At 44.9% G+C, this 22,394-nt stretch overlaps 1 protein-coding gene across 1 annotated transcript in view; it reads left to right on the plus strand.

Moving 5' to 3' along the window:
* Positions 1 to 22,394, plus strand: part of XIRP2 (xin actin binding repeat containing 2) — a 356,476-nt gene that overhangs the window by 46,049 nt on the left and 288,033 nt on the right. The gene's annotated exons all lie outside the window — the stretch shown is intronic.

Here is a 22,394-nt window from a genome sequence, read left to right on the forward strand (position 1 = left end):
CACCGCCCGCTAAAATGGATGCTATACCACGTTGGCAGCGAGCTGCTAAGGGAGGCAAAAGACTGCGACGGCACCCTGGTAATAAAACCCCGGCTTCTTCTGATGTGGGCTGAGGAGTGCCTTTGTGATCTGCTATAGACTATTGCCTTCATTTCGGTCTATGCGCCCTTGGCGCTGTTCTGGTATCAAAGTTTGGAGGGTACCGGGCCTTCTGCCTATACATCTGCTTGTTGTATTCCGTTATACTGCTTTAGTTTTTTACTGTTACGAATTGCTTACCTGGGTATGTTATAGCATTATTGTTCAATGCCAAGTTTTCTTTTGAGCTTGCGGGGAGGGGAGGGAGGCGGGTGACTGCTGGGAATCTGATGGTAGCTCCCCGAGGGAGTGTGGTACCCCACTGGGTTTGGGTGACACACAATTGGACTAATGGGGATGACAGCTGGTATCTTTGTTTTGTTTATGCTGATGTATCTGGTAACAATCTTTCTCTCACTTCTTGGTATGAGCCTCTACTTCCTCTGACTAGTGGGATATGGTGGGAATACAGGGGGATGCCTTCGAGTTTACTATGCTATGGCATCTAAAATTGTCTCTCTTAATGTAAAGGGTATTAATACTCCGAGAAAACGCTTGTTGCTAAAGAGGGAGATGCAGAGTCTGGGAGCTATTATTGTTTATGTTCAAGAAACGCATGTGCGGAAACACCACGAAAGGCTGTTGGTTTTTCCTTCCTACTCCCAGTCTTATTGGGCTGCAAGTACAAAGTCCTCCCGCTATGCCGGTGTGGGAATTCTCATCTCTAATTCTCTCACTCATGAGGTGCTAGATTCCCACTATGACTCCTGCGGCAGATATCTCTTTCTTAAATTACGGGTGGGGTCCTGCGTAATTACCTTATTGAATGTCTATTTTCCTAATACATCACAAGCTGCCTTTCTTCATGAACTGGACCAGTTGCTTCTTGCCTATGGGGAGGGTAAATTGGTGCTGGGTGGTGACTTTAATGCGGTCTATGATCCCACTCTCGACAGCTCTTCACGGGCTGTGGCACCGCCTGGGATGCGGAAGGAATGGAGATCCTTCCTGGATCGCTGGAGTTTGGTGGATCTGTGGAGGCAGCGAAATCCACACTCCAGATCCTATACTTTTTTCTCCTCTCCACATGGCACCTACTCCCGCATTGACTACTTATTTGTCTCCTCGCATTTGCAAAACAGGGTTACCACGGCCGGTATGGAGCCTATTACGTGGTCCGATCATGGTCCGATCTGGCTTACTGTTCGCCTTGGAGACCAAGATCGGGGGTTCAAATCGTGGCGTCTTAATGATAGTCTCTTAACAGATCAGGATTTTGTGTCTACCACGACTACTCAATTACAGGAGTACTTTCGTAACAACACACAGGCAGAGAGTAGCCCTACCGTGGTGTGGGACTGCTCCAAGGCTGTAATTAGAGGGTGGTTTATTGCTCGGGCGGCCCACTGCAATAGAGAGCGGGAGAAGGACCGTTCCTCTCTTAAGCTGCAGGTATCTCACCTAACCCAGCAACATATAGCAGATGGCTCCCACATTACCTATACAAAACTCCTTAGAGCAAAAGATGCTTTGCGCTCCCTTGAGGATACAGCTATTAGTCACCATCTCCTCATGTTGAAGCAACAATTTTTTGAGGGCGGCAATAAGGCTGGGAGGTACCTGGCTCGGAAGCTTAAGACAGCCAGGGCTCAAACCCTGGTGGGAAAGCTTTGTACTGCACAGGGTTCCCTGGTCACGACATCGGAGGAGATTCGTGATTCTTTCTCTGATTTTTATGCTCAGCTTTATAAGGGCGCTCAGGGTATTGGGGAGGCGGACATATTTTCGTATCTGGGCGACATCCCACTAACCTCTCTTACCCCTGACCAACAGGCCTTTTTGGATAGCCCTATAGAAGTCTCAGAAGTATTGGCAGCAATTAAGGGATTGAAGCCAGGCAAGGCCCCGGGATTGGATGGGTTCACGGGATCATATTATCGTACTTTTGCTGCTATTCTGGCGGCGCCCCTTACCAATATGTTTAATTCCCTATGTCAGGGGGGACATATCGCCCAGGATAGTAACACTGCCGGGATATCGGTTATAGCTAAACCGGGTCGTGACCATACCCAGTGCGGGTCTTACCGCCCCATCTCCCTGATCAATCTTGATCTAAAATTATTGGCGCGGGTGTTGGCGGCCCGATTAAACGGGGTACTGCCCAAGCTCGTTCACTCTGATCAGGTTGGCTTTGTACCTGGCAGGCTTGCTGCTGACAATGTCAGACGAATTGTTGATATTATAGATTATGTCCATCACTCCCAGGTGCCCGCCATACTTCTCTCATTGGACGCCGAAAAGGCTTTTGATCTTGTCCACTGGCCCTTTTTGTTGCGCACCCTCTCTTGCATGGGTTTTGGCGGTACCTTTATCACTTGGATTGAGAAGCTTTATGACCACCCCCAGGCACGAGTCAAAGTAAATGGCAGGTATGGGAAACCTTTTGCCATAGGCAGAGGCACCAGACAGGGGTGTCCGCTTTCCCCTTTACTTTTTGCGCTATTTTTGGAACCCCTTACCACCAGAATCAGACTTGCTCACTCTATAACGGGAATCCGTGCGGGTGATCACCACTTCAAAATCTCCCTTTTTGCGGATGATGTGATGCTCACTCTCACGGATCCATTCACTTCCCTCTCGGGTATCATGCAGGAGCTTGATCAATTCTCTGCAGTTTCCGGGCTTAGGGTGAATTATGACAAGTCAGAGATTCTCAATCTCACATTGCCTGAGGAGGAGGAGCATCGCCTCAGGGGTTTATTCCCATTCAAGTGGGCCAAGGGAGCGTTAAAATATCTGGGAGTGCGTATTGGGCCTAGATCTGACTTATTGTTCCACCTAAATTATAATCCGCTTGTTCAGCAAGTCAGAAGGGATCTGGAGCGATGGGGCCGTGACACCCACTCGTGGCTGGGTCGCATTGCCCTAGTTAAAATGAATATCTTACCCCGTTTTCTCTACTTTTTCACCACCATTCCTATTTTTATAAAGTCTGATGTCCTTCGTCAGTGGCAACAACTTATATTTGGGTTTATCTGGCGCAAGCGACCACCTAGAGTAGCGCGTTCTACTTTATACTTACCTAAAAATAGAGGAGGCTTGAGTGTTCCCAACCTCAACTGGTACTATGGTGCTGCTCAACTTCGGGCCTTAGTAGTGTTGCATAGAACACAGGAGATACCTCAATGGGCTTTTTTGGAGCAAGCTATGGTAGGGAGTATGCCCTTATCGGCTATACCGTGGCAGCCCCGCGCTACATGGGGCCCCTTTTTGTATTTCCCTATTGCGCTGCGGACCACGGTACAGGTATGGTTCCAATGGAAATCAATCTTGGTTGGCAGGGAGGCATACATGCTCCTTACACACCTTTTTACTAATTCACTATTGCCCCACGAGGCCCTCTCCAAGGAGGTACTTGCATGGCGCGCGGCGGGCATTGTGCTTATAGATCATGTACAAGTGCAGGGGGCTTTACAGTCCAGGGAGGATTTGGGACACCGTCATGCAAATTTTCCCACTGATTTTCTTCTCTTTGCTAAGGTTTACCACTCCCTCCACCGCGCGCTGCGCCTGGGCACTCTTAAACTGACAGGCTCTCTTTTTGAAACGTACTGTATGAATGCTAAGAATATGAAGGGCGTGATCTCTAAGATCTATGCGTTACTGAATGGGAGACGGACTAGTCCATCTCCGCAGCAGAAGGCGTGGGTCTCTGATTTTCAACGGGAATTAGCTGATACAGAATGGGATGACATTTTTACTAACGCCCATACGTGCTCCATCTCAGCGGGTATACAGGAGAATTGCTATAAAATGCTGTATCGTTGGCATTATTCTCCTGTCCGATTACATAGATTCCGCTCGGTTTTTTCTGAGTTGTGCTGGCGTGGCTGTGGGGATCCTGGTACTTATTACCATATTTGGTGGAGCTGCCCCCGTGTAGTACAGTATTGGCGCAATGTGGTGTCTTGGGTGTCGACTGTGTTGGGAGTATCGCTTGAAGTTGACCCCTGGCACGCTCTTCTTCCCTTGCATGTCGAGGACTTAAATAAGGACCACCAACGAGTTGCGCAATTGGTCTTTATTGCAGCACGTACAGAAATTGCATTGCACTGGAAGCAGAGCGCTGCCCCTAGCCTAGCCAGAGTGCAGGCTCGGTTACATAATTATTACCAGTTGAGTAGACTTACAGCTGTTCATCATTCTCGCATTGCTGCTTTTACGAGAACATGGGAACCCTATCAAAGATGGTTCGCCTCCTGTCAATAACGGGATTGGTTTCCCCGCTTGATTGGCAGTTGTGAGTCTCTCCGACCCCTATGGAGTCTTGTAGGTCATTACCCTCTTCGCTGAGTCCTGTCTCCTATAGTACGAAGTGTGCTGGGTCTTGGGACACCATCTTCTAGGTCTGTAGGGCACTGTTTCCCTGTTTCCCTTGCTTTCTCTACACAGGAGGAGAGAGTTTACCATGCTATTATAGATTCTTCGCATTGTTACCTAACACTGAATGCTGTAATGGAACTCTATTGTTGCTTTCATATTATTCTATTTTATACTATGCTATACCAGTTGTTTGGGGGGAGGGGGGTTGACTTGAAACTGTACTCAGTTTCTTAACTATGGAAAATGGATTATGAGGTTGTTTCTGTATTCTGTTCTGTGTCCCACATACATGTCCAACATTTGGCCTCTGACATGTATTTTGTCTTTTCTGGATATGTTTGCGATGCTTCTCATTCCAATAAAAATCTTTTGAAATAAAAAAAAAAAAAAACTCAGCCATGGGAAGATGGTAAGCAGGACACACCCAGCTGGATACTGCCTAGCTCACTTGCACAGATACAGGAGCATTTTGAGAATAACTTTGGGACATGGATGTAATCAGAATTAATTGTGGATGATGCCACTCAATTACTTTGGAAAATCTGCAGTAAAGTTAGAACACCCATCTAGAGTGTTCTGTCTGTTTCATTGGCACCTGCTACACCCATGCACAGTGTACACCTATCGATATAGTACCCATAGCAAGAATCAACCCTCCCCCCACACACACACATCTTGGGCCCTGAAGGTCTATCCTCCTCCTCTATCAAATAATCTATGTTCTGGGGCTGCAGGACTGTGCATGGACTTTGCCCTGGGACTGAATGTGATCCCTGGACTTCTCAGCTTAATACTAGAATGGTGGCTACAGATAGAACATAATATTTTAGTTTAAACAAAGTTACTTTAAAATATGATGAAAGTTTTGTCGTGTTACCTTTCTTTGAACCAGAAAATATATATTTGTGTGTGTGTGTATATATATATATATATATATATATGTATATATATTTGTATATATCTACATACTAGGGATGTGCAGCCCGAAAGTTTATGTTCATAAGTCCATAAGTCGAATGGGGGGCTCATTTGCGGTCAATATGGACATATGGAGAATTCCATAAGTTGAGTCTATGTCCATATGTGCAAATAAAAATTTAAATAAAAATTTAAACCCCTCACCCTCCTTAATCCCCCCCAAAACTTACCAAAATTCCCTGGTGGTCCAGCGGGGAGTCAGGAAGCCATTCCTCCCAGTGGTTTTGCGAGGAGCACGTGACGGCCGCGTCACGTCGATGACGCGGCCGTCACGTGGTCCACCGGGATTTCGCTCCCGGAGCCCTCGTTTTGAACAAACTGAACTTTTGGCCAGCTTGGGGAGGTCAGGAGGCCCCCCCAAGCTGGCCAAAAGTTCCTTTTGGGCCCAACGAGGGGTCCGGGAGCGGACCCGAGGGGAATCACGTGATGTCCGCGTCACTCCGTCGTGACGCCGACGTCACGTGGTCCATCGCGGTTCCGCTCCCGGAACCCTCGTTGGGCCCAAAAGGAACTTTTGGCCAGCTTGGGGAGGTCAGGAGGCCCCCCAAGCTGGCCAAAAGTTCAGTTTGTTCAAAATGAGGGCTCCGGGAGCGAAATCCCGGTGGACCACGTGACGGCCGCGTCATCGACGTGACGCGGCCGTCACGTGGTCCACCGGGATTTCGCTCCCGGAGCCCTCGTTTTGAACAAACTGAACTTTTGGCCAGCTTGGGGGGGTCAGGAGGCCCCCCCCAAGCTGGCCAAAAGTGCCTTTTGGGCCCAACGAGGGGTCCGGGAGCGGACCCGAGGGGAATCACGTGACGTCCGCGTCACTCCGTCGTGAGCCGACGTCACGTGGTCCATCGCGGTTCCGCTCCCGGAACCCTCGTTGGGCCCAAAAGGCACTTTTGGCCAGCTTGGGGGGGCCTCCTGACCCCCCCCCCCAAGCTGGCCAAAAGTTCAGTTTGTTCAAAACGAGGGCTCCGGGAGCGAAATCCCGGTGGACGACGCGGCCGTCACATGGTCCACCGGGATTTCGCTCCCGGAGCCCTCGTTTTGAACAAACTGAACTTTTGGCCAGCTTGGGGGGGGCCTCCTGACCCCCCCAAGCTGGCCAAAAGTTCCTTTTGGGCCCAACGAGGGTTCCGGGAGCGGAACCGCGATGGACCACGTGACGTCGGCGTCACGACGGAGTGACGCGGACGTCACGTGATTCCCCTCGGGTCCGCTCCTGGGATCCTCACGGAACTTTTGGCCAGCTTGGGGAGTTTTGGTAAGTCTTGGGGGGGGGATTAAGGAGGGTGAGGGGTTTAAATTTTTATTTAGATCAACAATCGCGATTTCCAACGTATTCAACATAGCTATGTTGAATAAGTTGGAAATCCGATCGTTTACGCCTCATCATTTTTTTAAGTTAAAAAAAAAAAAAAAGTTGCGTTTTTCATTTAAGTTCAAAACGAATGCACACCCCTAATACATACCATGTGCATTAGCCTTTGTACCAGTCACTGTGAATTTAGCATGGGTGAGAACATGTGCTAAGTGATTGTGGCTATGTTCAAATTAACATGGCCATTTATTTAAATTATAAAAATAAGGGGATAATGAGCTCATTAGCTTATTTCCCTCTATTTATGAAAGTGTAGTTAAAATTGCAAAATATTGCATGGATGAGATACAGCATAAAATAATGTTCTATTTGGTAAGGCAGCACAAAGGGGCTTGTGCACCAACCTAGCATGCTAGCCCCTTAGTCACTAAAACCTGGCACCCTGATCACTGAAGCAACTGTTCCTTCCTGCTTCCTATTTAATAGTAATCTTCCATCCCAGCCTTGGGATTCATCCTCCAATGACAAACACAACCCTCCCTCCCTACCTCTAGACCACCCAATGACAAATGCAAACCTCTCTCTGGATTCCTCCCCAATTCTCTATATCATAGGAACACCCAGCCTCCTTCTAGAGCCCCTGATATACCAGAGACTCCCATGTTTCCTGACTCTAGCTCCTCTCTCTGGGTCATGACACTTCCCCATGGGCCACCAAACTGACATCCCCTAGTCTATATCTAGCCTGCTTCAGTGTTGTCTTCAAAATGATGCCAATTGGTGGCACTGTACTTTATGACCCTCAAATGGATTGTTTGTGTAAGTAATAGTTTTTTTTTAATTTTGTGTATTTATACAGTATTTACATATATTACTTTCATGCTTTACCATATTATAGTGTAGATCAGTGGTTCTCAACCCAGCCCTTGGAGAACATTCAGCCAGTCTTGTTTTCAGGATATCCACAATGAATATACACGAGACAGATTTGCACGCACAGTTTCCATTGTTTGATAATGTACAATATTTCATAAGAACATAAGGATTGCCATACTGGGTCAGACTGAGGGTCCATCTAGCCCAATATCCTGTTTCTAATAATAGCCAATCTAGACTGGCCTGGTGGCTATACATGTCACTGAGTCATAACATGCACTTGAATTTGGTTTTGTATTTGCCAGCTAATTGAAAAATATGAACCCTCCCCCACAACAATGGAATTTATATACAATTTATTTTACCCAAGATTTTGACTAAATGAAGTAGAAATAGAATAAAGGCCAACATAATTGGTTAGGTTAAAAGAAGACCAGAGACCCACAGAGTATACGTTCTTCTAATTACAAAACAGTTCTCACATTGCCAAAAAGGCTGGGGTTTAAAGAATATAGATGGTACCACTGCTTTACGCTTACATCTATTTGCATATTATTAAATTGAGACTTAAATTATTAATAAATTGCATTGCTGTCATTTTAAAAGCATGCATTGGAAATAGAGATGAGAACTAGTTTGGATTAATGTGAACTTGGCTCTGGATCCAGGCCATGGCTGTGCCCAGAATGACTGCAGCCTGACTTTTCCCTCTTCTGCCCTCCCCTAGCACATAGCTTATTGTAATAAGATTGACCCAAGTGACTTTGGCAGGCCACTGGCACTGGGAAAACCCTGAAGAAGCTGCAGGCACCAGTGAATATTTGTGAATAGAGAAAGGCTGCCTGGGAGCAGAGGTGGTAAGATGAGACAGGCTAAGAAAAGAGAGAGAGACAGAAAGAGACAAATTGGGGAGAAAGAAGGGTGACAAAGAGAGACAGAAATGGAGAGAAAGAGAGAATACAGGGAAAGGGGAGAGACAGCAGGGATGTTGCAAGGGGCAGACCACCAGAGAGCCAAACTGGGGGAATTTCGAGAGACACGTGCAGCTCCCCTCTGCCACTGATGCTTCTCCTCTCTTCCCCCTCCCAGAGCTCAGAGAGAAAATACAAAGTGAAAGAGAAATGGTGTTTGAGGGTTGGGGGAGGGTTGTAGAGAAAATGGAGAAGAGAGATATAGGCTCTGCCAATAAAGGCAAGCTAAGGATTAGAAGTACACACCGTTTATCCAAATCTGGCCTTAGGGTGAGTTACAGTTCAGCTACTGAGGTTATTTCCCTGCCCAAGGGGGTTTGCAATTTCTGTTGTACTGCAGCAATAGAACGAGACGTGACTTATCCAAGGTCACAAAGAGCATCTATGGGAAAAGCAGGATTTGAACCCTGGCTATTTTGGTTCTTTGCTTAAGCTTACTGCTCTAACCACTACTCCTGCATGCCAGAGGAAGAAAATGTGCATAAGAGATCAGAAAGACAAAAGAAAATGTCAGATCTATTGAAAGGATGCACAAATAATAGGTAAAAATGAGATTATCAAGTATTGGTAAAAGGAAAGGAAATACAAAATAATGTAGAAGAAAGAAATAGAAAAGAGGGAAAAGAAGATGAGAATAAGTTGGAAAACTGTATGCTTGCTATGTAGCAAAAATTAGGTGCATTCACTCTGAAGTGCAAGCACCATGTTCCTGCAGCACGTGTGTGATATATAACTACAGCTAAGCAGACAGATGCATAGACATGCCGAAGCTAATAGGCACATTATTCACTTCATTATGAAATATGCCTAGAAAAATGATGGAAGAAGCAGTCCAAAAATAAATTAGAACCAGTTGTATAGGACGGAAAGATGGTTTAATTTTCCAGATCATTTTGACACTATTTGCATACAAATATTTTATGGAATTGTAGGATTTGTAATCAGGCAGCTCTGGGGAAAATGACCTTAGAATACTAGTGAGTTCAACCTTTCCATATTGCAGTTCTTCTGACTGTTGAGAAACAAATCATTGGAAGGAGTAGGAACTGACCATGTCCATTTTTCAAAATAGCAAACAAGCAAACAATGTTTAGTCCCTTTCTTCATTTTCTCTTAAAGGCAAAGGGGAGGGAGGGTATCTGTAAAGTCATTGTATACATGCCCTGTGGGTTCCCTTCTGGTGAAGAAGTTAATGCTGGGAAAATTTAGGGGGCACTTTTCATGCTACCTGCATAGCTGCAAAGTCCACAGGACCAGGTACTTTGGTCTTTGCACCAATTTTTTTTTTTTACTTTATTTTTATAATTAACAAACATATTACAAAAAACAACTTGCAATAGAAAATAGGCCTAAGCACTATATAAAAAAAATGGTACAAAATGTATACTTATTACAGCAACACATTAATAAACTCAATCACTGTTTTATCCTCCATAAAGCCCCCCAATAAAGGGAAAGGGGGAGCCAAGAGAAAGCAGGGAAAATGATAGATGTGTTCTCATAAGATAAAAAGAAAAAAGAATATCACTGGAGTAAAAGGTAGATACATTTTAGCCCGCATAGCAAAAAACCCATCAATGGCTAAGTGCAAATTGTTACCTATTGTTCAGTTATCTTTTTATCAAGAATCAGATGTTTAGGGTCAAAATATACATAACACAAAAAGAACTCCCTACCCAAGGTAACAAGTTTTGCTGCTGCACATGCAGAAATATCTTTTATCTTTTCTGTATATTTACTTGCAGACATCAGGAAAAAGACATACCCTCTGTCTTACAAACATACTAAAGTCCACATTCAGACACAGGGCCTCATTTTCTAAAGTAACGCAGGCCTGCTATACTTTAGAAAATTGCACTACTGGGGGGTGGGCGGTTCTGCACTAGCCGGCAGCGATGGCACCGCTGCGGTGCGATCGCTGCCGGCATCGCGCCCAATAACTACACCATAGAAGGTGTAGTTATTGGGTGCAAAATAGGCAGTGAAAAGGCACTTACCTTTTCGCTGCCTATTTCGCACCTCCTCTTCCGGGGCCGACTCCGCCCCGATTTCAGTAGCGCATGCCTGCGCTACTTTTGCTAGCTAACAGCGCAAGCCTGCGATAGCTTTGGAAAATGAGGCCCACAGTCTGGCTAACTTTGGAGGTATATTCAATAGTGCATTCACACTATTGAATATAGCCAGTTATATTAAAGTTAGCCAGCTAACTATAGCTGGCTAACTTTAGGACAGCTCTTTCACCTGACCAGACAGCCAGATAAGTCATCCAGCTTACTCTGAATATTGGAGTTATCTAGTTAACTTGGCCATCTAACTCAACTGCTCCCAGTTATGTTCCCAAAACACCCTTAACTTATCCAGCTGAATTCTAGCCACCGAACTTATTAGCCAGCTATAATTTAGCTGGATATGTGCCCAAATATTTAACTAGCTGGTAAACTTTTGAATATGGAGCTCACTATTAATAGAATGAAAGAAAAGTTTCATCACAAAATCTTCATCTGTCTCAACGACAAATGAAACCAATAGGATAGCACGAGCAATGTCTTTCTCATTAGACCCTTCCGGGAATGCCAAGAGGTACCAGCAATCAACTGAGACTTGAGACTGATCTACCACTGCAGGTTGCCTCCTAGCCTACTTCCAAAAAGGAAGATAAAATAAGAATGTAATTCACTTTGAAGTGCCAAAAAGCAGAATATAAATGAGGCCAATATTCAAAAGCCATTCAGATATAACTCATAAGTTATCTGTCTAAATGGCAAATTTAGCATATTCAGCCACTTATCTTGCTAAATTATAGAAGAATACATACTTATATGTCTATAATTAAAATGTATAAAAAAGGGGCGTTTCAGGGGTGTTCTAGGGAGGGGTTGAGTTATCTAGTTAACGTAGCCAAATACTGGGTATATCCGACTAGGTTATTCCAATAACTTTAGGCCAGCTACTGAGCAAGTCTAAAGTTATCTGGCCTTGTGTGGCTGGATAACATGCTATCTAACTGGATATCTTTAAAGAAATCTGGCTAAGTAGCGCTGTCAAAAATAAATAACTGGGCCAGCAAGCCATCCCCTCCCTCCTTCCAAAATATCTTATAAAGGCCCTGTTGGGTTGTGCCCACCTCATCCCCCAAATCCTTAAAATGTCCACGAGACCCCCCCCCCATCTCAGTGGTTTTCAAACTCCAAATTCAAGCTGCACCCTTCCACCCACCTACTCCCTTGCAATGATTTATAAAATCACGATGCTTCCCTTCCCCGACCCTTCCAATCCCCTGCCCCAATACCTTACAGCTGTTTGCCAGAAACAAGGACCCTCTGCCCTGCTCCTGGCATCATCTAAGAGAGTCAGCGCTGGAAATATACTTACATTAAGCTTATACTTCCAGAACTTCCTCTAGCCAGTCCCTTGCTCCTGGCAACAGCTATAAAGTACCAGAGAGGAGGATCGGGAGGGTTGGGGGAAGATAGGGAGAAGCTGAGAACTCTCACATTCAGATGTCTCATTGTATTCCCCATTAACTCCAGCTTATGATGTAACAAAGTACTATTCACTTCTATAATGGCAATAACCCTTTGCAGCTCAGCATAATATGGCTCCATAGTCTCAATCCTCCCAGTCTAGTCTGTCTCCAGTCCTTCCAGCCTGCCAATTTGTGTTTCAACAGACCCAAGAGAGTCCTCCCTTCTGGTGATCTTAGTATTCACAGTTTTCTCCAAAGCCACTATAGCCTGCCAGATGGCCTCCAAGGTGATAATGCTATGTCTCATCAGAGCCAGGGTGCATTTTATAGGCTGTGCTCCCTGCTACTGTTATCATCAGTGCTTCAGCTCCTTGCTGTTCTTCCACTTGAATAACATCTGCAGCCTCAGCCTCCAAATTTCTACCTGGTCCAATACTGTCCTGACATCACTTCCAGGACAGATTGTAAACAATGCTGCTAAAATAGTTTCAAAAGGTGCCAAAAAATGGTCAACAAAATGTGATAAGAGGTTCTAATAAAGAGCCCTTCCCAGAGATGATTGGTCAACCAGGGGAGTTAATCAATCTTTTATTGATTTTTGGCAAGATGTTAAAAAACTGAATTCCCAGATGAAGTTTTAAAGAAATGTAGCTTTTTTAGTAGTGAGAAAGCCCTGAAGGACAGCTATATCAATGATCTGAGTATTAGTCGCTTGAAGAACTGGTGTGGAGTTGTCTTGAAGAGGTAGATAAAACCTCCTGTCAGATAATTGTTCATGTATCTCATCTAAATAATCCTGCTGGTTCATCACCACAATTTTGCCCCCTTTATTGACTAGCTTGATGATGATGTTGGTAGATTAACATAGTTCTTTGAGAGCTTCAAAGTTGGTGCAGGTAAGGTTACAATAATGTCTAGATGTAGAAGTAATTAGATAATGAATGTCTTGTGAGACTGAAGCATGAATAGTTTTAATGGCTGGATCCTTGGCACCTGGTGGAATCCACCTAGAAGTGTTGCTTGATACTGAAATATCACAGGAAGGTCCAGTATTTTGAGCAAAGAAATAGCAGATTGTCAGAGAATGAATGAAACGCAACAAGCTTACTTCTGCATGAAAGGCATTAAATTTAGGAGCTGAAACATATGAAAGTCCCTTAGAAAAGATGGACATTTGCACTGAAGACAAGTACAACATGGATAGATTCAGTACAAGGGACCCTTATTGGTTTGGGACCTAGTGATTCTGGTCAACGTAACACTCCCCGATTCTGAGGGTGGGTGTGCGCGAGGAAATCTGCCTCAATTTGCCTGGATGAGTCTCTTGAAATAAAAAATGACTTTCAGAAGCAAGTTTAGAAGACTAGCATAAATTTAGCCAGATAGAAAGAGGTGATGATGAAGTTGTGTAGGAGGCATATGCCTGTAAGTGCTGATATTCCACACTAGCCAGATAAAGCTAGCCAGGTAAGTCTGGTCATAAAAATGCAGTGAAAGCTTATCCTGGTTTGCTCTGCTGAATGTCCAGGTAAAGTTATCTGGGTATCTTTCCCTCTCACCAGTCTGCTGAATATTGATTGGTCCACTGAATATTGCAAAGACTTATGGAATTTATGGCAAAGTCAGAACTTAGTGCATATTTTTTATTTAAAAAGTATGCGTGCAGGTGTACCCACATAAGTTATGCCTTTTGAAGAGGAGGTGTAACTTAAAGCATGTGAATGCATACATGTGTGGCCATTGTTCCGATTCACATCTCTATAGATGTGACTCGGATCCGATATCGGATGTGAATCGGATCCAATATCGGATCCGATTCACATCCCTAAGTGGCCAATCATCTGAGTATTTTCAAAGTGAACTTATGTTTGTAAGTTCACTCTGAAAATACTTGGTAAATTCTGCTCTCAACAGCCAAAACTCCCTTCACCAAGTTGTAGTATGTAAGACCACATAGATTCATAGATCAAGGGGCTATTTGTTTTCCAAAGCTCTTGCACTATAGCATCTTTTCAGTTTTGGTTCCCTAAAAGATATTACAGCCTACAAAGATAATTGTCTACAGGAACAATACAACTAACTAGGTGATGCAACATATCAAGTATCTGTTCTGTCTGTCACTTGTGAGGAGAAGGGGTGATCTTTTCCCTACTGATGGCACCACTGAGTTGACTTTTTAAGAGTACCTGTTCTACATCTACTCCAAATTCTGGGAATTCTTTTCAGTCACCTCCTCAGGAATGCAGATCCCCTCTGACTGCTTACTTGACTGAGATACTTCAGGGTCCACCCCCTGACAAGCTACATTGGACTTTTCTGGGCTTTCTCTTCTACAAGTCCCCAAGCTTAGACTAGCTTTTTCTTACCCAACAGTCTCAGTGTTTTACCATTTCAGCATAATAGAATAATTCTCAGACACCAGGATATCTTTCAATACCTTGACTGCCCAGTCTGTACTGGTGACTGCAAGGTGCAGCTTTCCAATACCTTTCTGGAATACTGTTCCCTTAGCATGGGAAATAAACAGTCATATTCCTCCCCTTTGTACAATTCATCTTGAAATTCCATCTCTATTATGCCTCCTAAGCAGGGTTTGGCTTTGGTGTTCTTACCATCTCTCCCAGGGATCCTTCTTGTCTCTGTGTGAATATGACTAACCCATACAGTTCACAGAGGAATATTCCAGCAACGTGAGGTTCAGTGGATGTAGTTGATATCTGAGTAATATTGCGTGTCCATCCCCTAAAGTCAGAGACAGAAGGTTATAAAAGGAGCTTTCCTAGAGTTCTCTGAGCAGTTCTCAACAAAGTTGCTGAAGAGAGGTAGCAGGAGGCTGTGTCTCTAGGTTTCAGGAAAGGGGAGCGTGGTTTCCAGCTGGAGGTTGGAGCGATTTCTGTAAGGAAGTTAATTGCATCTAGACTCAGAAAGGTTTCCTATTCGAAGGTCTAAGGAGGAGAGTTCATCCAAGAAACTGGGTTTCCCAGGTGACAGTGTGCTAGCGTCCGTGAGTGGGAGACAGGGATTTTCCTGGCTTCAGGGGGTTCTGAGGGAGAAAACTCCTTTTGGAGAACTAGGAAAGGTCCTCAAAGTCCTGCTAAAGTACTCAAGTGGGCTGGGAAGATAAATCTAGCAGGGGTCTTGGTATCTGTGACCAAAGCTACGTTTTCTTGTCTTTTTTTTCTGGATTGTTAAATCTCTGCATTCTGCTTTACTTATTTTCCTTCGGTAAAATTATTTTGTTTTGGAACACAGTTCATGCTGTGTGGACTGGCTTTTTCCCCCCCCCTAAGACTGAGTGTGATCCCCTGGGTCTTACAGGCCGACCTGATCCTCACAGCAGAATCCAGTTTCCAGATGCTGCAGTATGAACTTGAAGTGTTTTGCAGTGTCTGAAGTATGGTCCCTTTTTAAAGAGAGTGCTGGGGTGTTATATCTGTAATAAGACATTCTTTTCTCATTCACACTGGGATGCATTAGGACATTCTCTTGTGTTGTCTATCCATACTGTGTCTGCTTTCCTGATGCTTGCCCTCTTGTTTAAGATATAAACCCCATCTCAGGAGGTTACTAGAGCTCTGCCCTGACATTTGGCATGATAGAGGCCTGTGAATACCAACATACCACTCGTTGTACATCAGTGTTCATGTATAGTTATAGTGCCCTAGCATTTCAGCAGAGTGCATCTTTACTGTCATACATCTCTACAGACCTATTTAATTAGGGCTTGATGCTGCCATGGCTGGCACATATTTCCCACATAGAATAGATTGAATGATACTATTTTTTTCCAGTGCATAAATTCTCTTGTGTTAGAGATAGTCACTAAATGAGGTAGTTTAAATTGGGCCATTAATGTGTTCAATGAATGAAAAGGAACAGATTGCATCAACTTAATTCTTAAATTATCCTGCTGGTGTAGGCAGAGTTCCAGGGTTAGCAATGATTCATGGGAATTTCAGGGATACAGAGCTTCATCATAAGTAATATCTGATTTATCTCATCTGATTTATGAAAAGATTTCTCCTATTCTGCACCAATGGGAAAACCCCTTTAAGGATTAGACCTTCTGGTTGCAGTGTGTCATTTGGGGGGAAGCTAGTGTGAGGAAATGCCATATTGAAAATGCCATATTCACCAGTTCATGATTTCAGGGAACATTTTGCTATGTAGCCCCTTCACATTATAACCAGGTGCTATATTAAGCCAGGCCACTTTAGATCTGGATTGGAGAAAATGAATAACTCACAGTCACTGTCACTGTCTTGCAGGCAGAACTCCAGAAGAAAAGTAATTCAGGGATACGAGATCAGCTCTTGGCTCCCTTGTCCCACACCAATAAACACAAACACTTGATGGCATTATAAAAAGGCTGCAGTTTATTATTAACCTGAGCCCTTACAATTAACATAATCAACACCCCCCCTTATTCCCCCCCGCCTTTTCCTTATTTGCCTCCTAATCCGCCTCTACCACCACATCCCAATGGTAAGGAATAAGGAATAGGACCTCCCCCTTTTGCTTTCTCCGCCTCGTCTCAACGAGGGTAAGCTTCGGCCTTAAGCTTAGCCCCACGCTCACCGGCCATCCTGTGTAGCAGCCCCCCCCCCAACTACATGGGGCATTTCCTCCCCCTCCCAATATCATCTTACAATACATTATTACAAATAGAACTTGGGCTCGGGTTTACCGCCTCCACTGCGACAAACTGTACTCCAATAATTAACTGTACTCCAACCATTAACCATCACATCAACAGATAATGTATCAGGTGGGAGGGAGGGACGCCAAACCCCGCTTGCCTTACTCCTCCGCCCGCCGAGTCCGACTGCCGAGCTGTTTTCCGCGTCTCAGCATTCACAGTGCTCCCAGCCAATGGGTGCGCAGCGATTCAAATTGCTGTGCTCCCATTCGCTGCCATCGCCTCTCCCCCCCCCCCGTGCTCACCCCCCTCCCCCGTTGCTTCCGCCGCTACGCGCCTCGTCCCTGGTTACTCTCGGCGGCACGAGACCTGCTCGCGCCGCCGACCATTAACTCAGGGATACGAGATCAGATCTTGGCTCCCTTCTCCCACACCAATAAACACAAACACTTGATGGCATTATAAAAAGGCCGCAATTTTTTGTTATTAACCCGAGCCCTTACAATTAACATAATCAACACCCCCCCCCCCCCCCCGCGCAAAATTTCTGCTCTCAATTTATCGGCCATCCCGTGTAGCAGCCCTCCCCAACTACACGGGACTCTTCCTCCCCCCCCCCCACCCCGATATCATCTTACAATACATTATTACAAACAGAACTTGGACTCGGGTTTACTGCCACAAACAAGGATGACCGCACTGCGGCCCTTTATTTGGCAATTACACCTTCTAACCCCTCTTGCAAGGCATTATTGAATGTCAATTCCTACATCTGACAAATGTACCCCGTCTCCTCTAAACAGCCTCTTCCCCACCTCCCACGCCCAATCGTGCCTTATCCAAAACCCTCCTTTGTTGCACCACCCACCTGCCAATTTGTCTGTTTAATTTTTGAACTCCCCTCTTCCAAGTTGGCTTCTCCCAGTATTTCCACCTAATAATTATATCCGACCACCCAACCCTTACGCATGGCCGCTGACCATATCTTCTTAAAAGTTGTTCTGACTCTTTCTCTTAGAGATCACAGCAAAGACCAGTATAAGAGATAGTTTGAGCAACCAGAATCTTCCATAGTGTTACCAGAGCTGCTAAGAAGAGGGGTTCACTCCTTGCCTCCTTCTTAAAGACGTGTGCAGGAAGTTAGAAAAAGAGACCCCTAGAAGGTTCTGACCACCACCTCAGTTATTTCTTAAATATTTTATAGGGCCTTAAAGACACATAGATCTTTTCTCAAAGCAGGGTTCTAGATTATTTAGGAGTATCTGATAATACTGCATAAGTGCTAAATCACAGTATGGTAGCATTTTTCTAAGCATTGGACTATTATAGAACAGGTTGGACTTCCAAAGTCTTGTTGAGATGCAGCAAAAAGCATGAAGAAAAGATTTCCTGCACTACTAAAAATACATAATTTCCCAATCCTCATCTTGAGAACCTGTCAGCTCTTTGGCAATGAAAGATCTTATGACATATTGCTTAGAAGAGAAGAGACTTATGTCATGACCTAGTTATAATGCAGGTTGTACAATTTGTTCTGCCAAAATTGCTCTTATTCAAAGATCTCAGGTAAGCTCAGAATAAAACAATCTTAGCTCTGTTTTCAAATACATTTTTCTTGTAGTGAGGGAAGACTCCCATACACTATGATGGGCTATCCTAGTATTTGTTTTGGTGAGAGTGTCTGACTGGCTGAATTGTAAAATAACAGGAACAATATTTCCAGTTCAGTGTCTTAAAATATGCTTTCCATAGCAGCTGGATGCTTCCAATGTGTGCACATCACTGAGAGCTGTCATACTGAGGAATGAATCAGCATTACTGTTCCTGCTTTATAGTGCAAAGCAGATGCATCCAGCAGTTAAAGAGCAAGTTTCTTCAGCTGTCAAAGTGGTTGGAAACTGTTTTATTCTCACACTAGTTCACATCCAGGCAGGCATACTCAACTGGCTAGACACTATTGCCAGGAACTCTCCATCAAATTGTACAGTGCTTTGAAACAAAGCACTTTGTATTTGTTTAAACAATACATTTTTGGAAAGTAATTCCAGATCACTTGAAGAGTGTGAGCCTCCTTTGAATATATTAGTTTCTCCCATTCTATGCCTGCCTCAAGTCTTTTAAAAATTGACCCTATTGCCTTAAAATATTTACAAAACTAAATATTTTCATGATTTATAATACAGAAGCATTTATAGTAGGAGTGAATTTCAAAAAACATTTTGTTTTAGGTGATCCAAGGATACAAATAATGTACAAAAGATTTGAAAATATTATACGAATAATTTTGGGATTATGATGTTTAAACCTTTTTATTGAAAATCATAATACAACATTCACATCTTATCACATCTTAGAAGCAGTATGAATAGCCATTGACATCACGAGTCACTACAGGGAGTGTGGGTTCTGCTACCTCTTCTCAGGCAGGAGCAAAGAGTAGCAATCCGACCTTACAAACAATTTTTGTTTCAATTTGTTTCTCCTCCTTATCCATCCTTCCCTGCCCAATCCTCCCCTGCTCTTTACCCCTTCCCCTAAATTCCATGTCTATTCAGTCCTGGAGAGTATTGTGTGAAGATTCATAATAAAATCTTCAGAGTTGTTTATTCAGAATCCAACTTTGAGCTTTAGGAGATAAACCGTATATATACTGTAACTATCCCAAGTATTCAGAAAGTTCTTTTTTGCTTAAATGATGATAGACTTGACAACTTTCCATTTGCATTAAAGTGTGTAATTGGTTTTGCCATAACCAAAATGATGGAGGTTCTGAATCTCTCCACACTGTTAAAATTCACTCCCCCCCCCCCCCCATCAAGAACCCCTTCTTAATCAATAGACAATCTCCTTTTTGGTAAGTTTGTAGTACTTAAAGTCATCAAATAATACCAATTCAACCAACCTGGAACCACTCCTCCCACCAGTTGACCAAGAAAGCTGGCGATTTGTTTCCAAAACTGTTGTATCAGCAGGCATGCCCAAAAGACATGCAAGAAAGATATAGGGGTATTTTGGACAAGAATTCAAAGTTGCCAGTTATGCTCTAGGAGCCCTAACTGGCGTCACGCACCCTCTCTGGAAAAATTTAAAATGCATTTCTGACAGATATCCATTAACTATAAGTGCCCTCAAATGATAAAAAATTTTAAAAGATCTATTTGGGTAGGCACTGTTGGTAAATCTCTGGTCCAAGAAGCAACCAAAGTGACACAGGAATTTGGTGGATCTAAATCTGTTGTGGGTGTGGATCCTTGGACCGAGGTGGAGTTGGCTCAACCTGCAAGATGGAGCCCTGCAGGTCCCCACCATAAGCTCACAGATTCAGGAGAGGCTGGAGCTTCACCTATACCAGCCCAAGTTTCCCTCAGGCTAAGCCTTTGGGTGCCAGGGCCTTAGATGGGGGCCTCTGCTGATGGTCTGAAGATCCATAGCTGAAGCTGAGGTAGGCAAGCAAAGTTGAAATTGAAGACAAGCTTGGGTCAAGGCTGGCGGCGTTCAAGGAAGGTCCAAAGATCAGGCAGTGGTCAATGGCAGGCAGCATTCAAGGAAGGTCCAAAGGTCAAGCAGTGGTCAGTGGCAGGTGGCAATGAAGAGAAGTCTGGGAGGTCAAAACCTGGAATCTGTCCAAGGGAAGGCGGGATGGATAGGCAGGGCAAGAAGGCAAGGAGAAGCACAGGAGAGCAGATGAAATGAAGAGGAATATAAGGAACTAAAGAAATGACTACAGGACCTGAGAATGAACTGAAGATGAACAAAGACCACTGAGACTGAAGACAAGGAGAAGATCAGGAGCTGAAGCCTAAATGAAGACTAAAGACAAGGAACTGAAGACAAGAATTTAGGAACATTGAAAGGAACACTGAAGCAACTCACACTACAGAGACTGTAGGAGACCAGTTGCAGACACAAGGAGGAGATGCTGCAGTGGCCTTTTATAGGCCTTTCCTTCTGATGTCATCATAGGGTGCCACTGAACTTTTCCTGCCACAAGCCCTTTCAATGAGGTATCGTTGGGTGCATGCGTGCCTTAGGAGGGCCTGGGGTGAATGTTGGCGGAGTCCTGCCATGAAGACTGTTGGCGGTGTCCTGCTGCAGCGAGGAGTGGCTTCCCACTATTCGGGAAGAGAGGCAGCATCAGAGAGAGGCTGCTGGGGCCTGGCCAGTTGGGTGAGTGCAGCGGTTCGTGAGGAGGAGACTGCAAACCACCAAACACAACAAAATTGTTCTAGACCTTACATATTTAACAGTAGTTAATTTGTTCACCTTTTCAATCATGAAAAAATCCTCCACTTTCAATTGGACAACTGAATTAAGGAATCTCATATGCAATGAATGAGCATAATGCTGTATTTGTAGGTAAGAAGAAAAAAAAAATCCCTATCAGTGAGCTCATGTGTATCCTTCAATTGTTGGAAAGTTATCTTCCTGTCAGTACTGAGTACATGTTTTAACTGGAAAATTCCCCTCTCTGCCCATTGAGAAAAATTCTGTACCTAATTTTTGGATTTTTAATTTGTCTTTCCAATAATGCTCAAGACAGTTTACAGCATTATTAGTATTCAGGTTTAAACAAGGGCTAGTTACGGTGGCATTCATGTTGCGATCCTGCTCGAAGCAAGGCTGCGAGCAGGCTCTTACCTTCGCACCCCAGGCCGCCATCGTGGAGGAGTCAGGAGCCACAGACGCCGCCACCGACTTCCACTTCACCACGGCTGGAAGCCGTGGACTTCAGCTCCTCTTCACAGCCTGGAGGCCGCCACCACCGCCAGTCGCTCCGCAGCCTGGAGGCCACAGTCCCCCTTCCTGTGGCATGGAGCCACCATCAGCTGCTCTTCAGTGGTAGGGAGCTGCCTCCCACGTCGGGGCCTGCCTGCGCCCCTTCTCCAGGCTCCCTCTCTGCTTCAGCGTCTTCAGCAGGGCCGCTGTCTGTGATCCTGCACTTCCTGTTCCTGCTTCCCTTAGGTGCGGGGCCGTGCCTCTCTGCCCTTCTTAAAGGGCCAGTGAGAGAGTAGTCTTCCTGACTCCTCCCTGGGCGTCTCCTTCCTTCTGCCCTACAAAAGGACTCTTCAACCAGTCCTTCCTCGCCTACACAAGGAGCAAGTTCCTCCTTGGAGCTGTTCTCTTGGAGCTGGTCTTCTTCTGGGACTTCTGCTTTCAGCTCCTGCCTGGCTGTCTTCTTCATGGGATCCCTCTTCGTTTCTTGTTCCGGTCTCTACACTGATGTCGTGATGTCTCCTGATGAGTCCAGTGTCCCAGCGTCTCTTGATGTGTCTCTGCATCCTGATATCCTTCATCTTTCATGTTTCTGAAGCTCCGTCAGTCCGTCCCAGTGGTCCTTGACCACCCCGGCTGGGGTGTGTAGGGTGCTGGTGGGATTCCTCCATCCTACGGGGCCGAAGACATTCTTCATCTATGTTCACACGTCTTCGATGTCCAGATGTCTGCCTGTCTTGATGCCCATCTGTTCCTGATGTTTTGATATTGTCCCTTCCTAGGGCAGGTCCCATTCTCCTCGTGGTCCGCAACCAACCGGCTGGCTGTGTATGGCGTGCAGGAGACAGAGTGGTCCATGACCAACCCGGTGGGGCTGTGTATGGTGCCTGAGGGACATTGCTCGCCTCACCTCTCCATCTTTATCCTGTTCCTGGATTCCCGAGGTCTTGATGCCCTTCTGTGTGGTCCGCAACCAGCCTA

Source organism: Rhinatrema bivittatum, chromosome 6 (assembly GCF_901001135.1).
Source record: "Rhinatrema bivittatum chromosome 6, aRhiBiv1.1, whole genome shotgun sequence".
NCBI lineage: Eukaryota > Metazoa > Chordata > Amphibia > Gymnophiona > Rhinatrematidae > Rhinatrema > Rhinatrema bivittatum.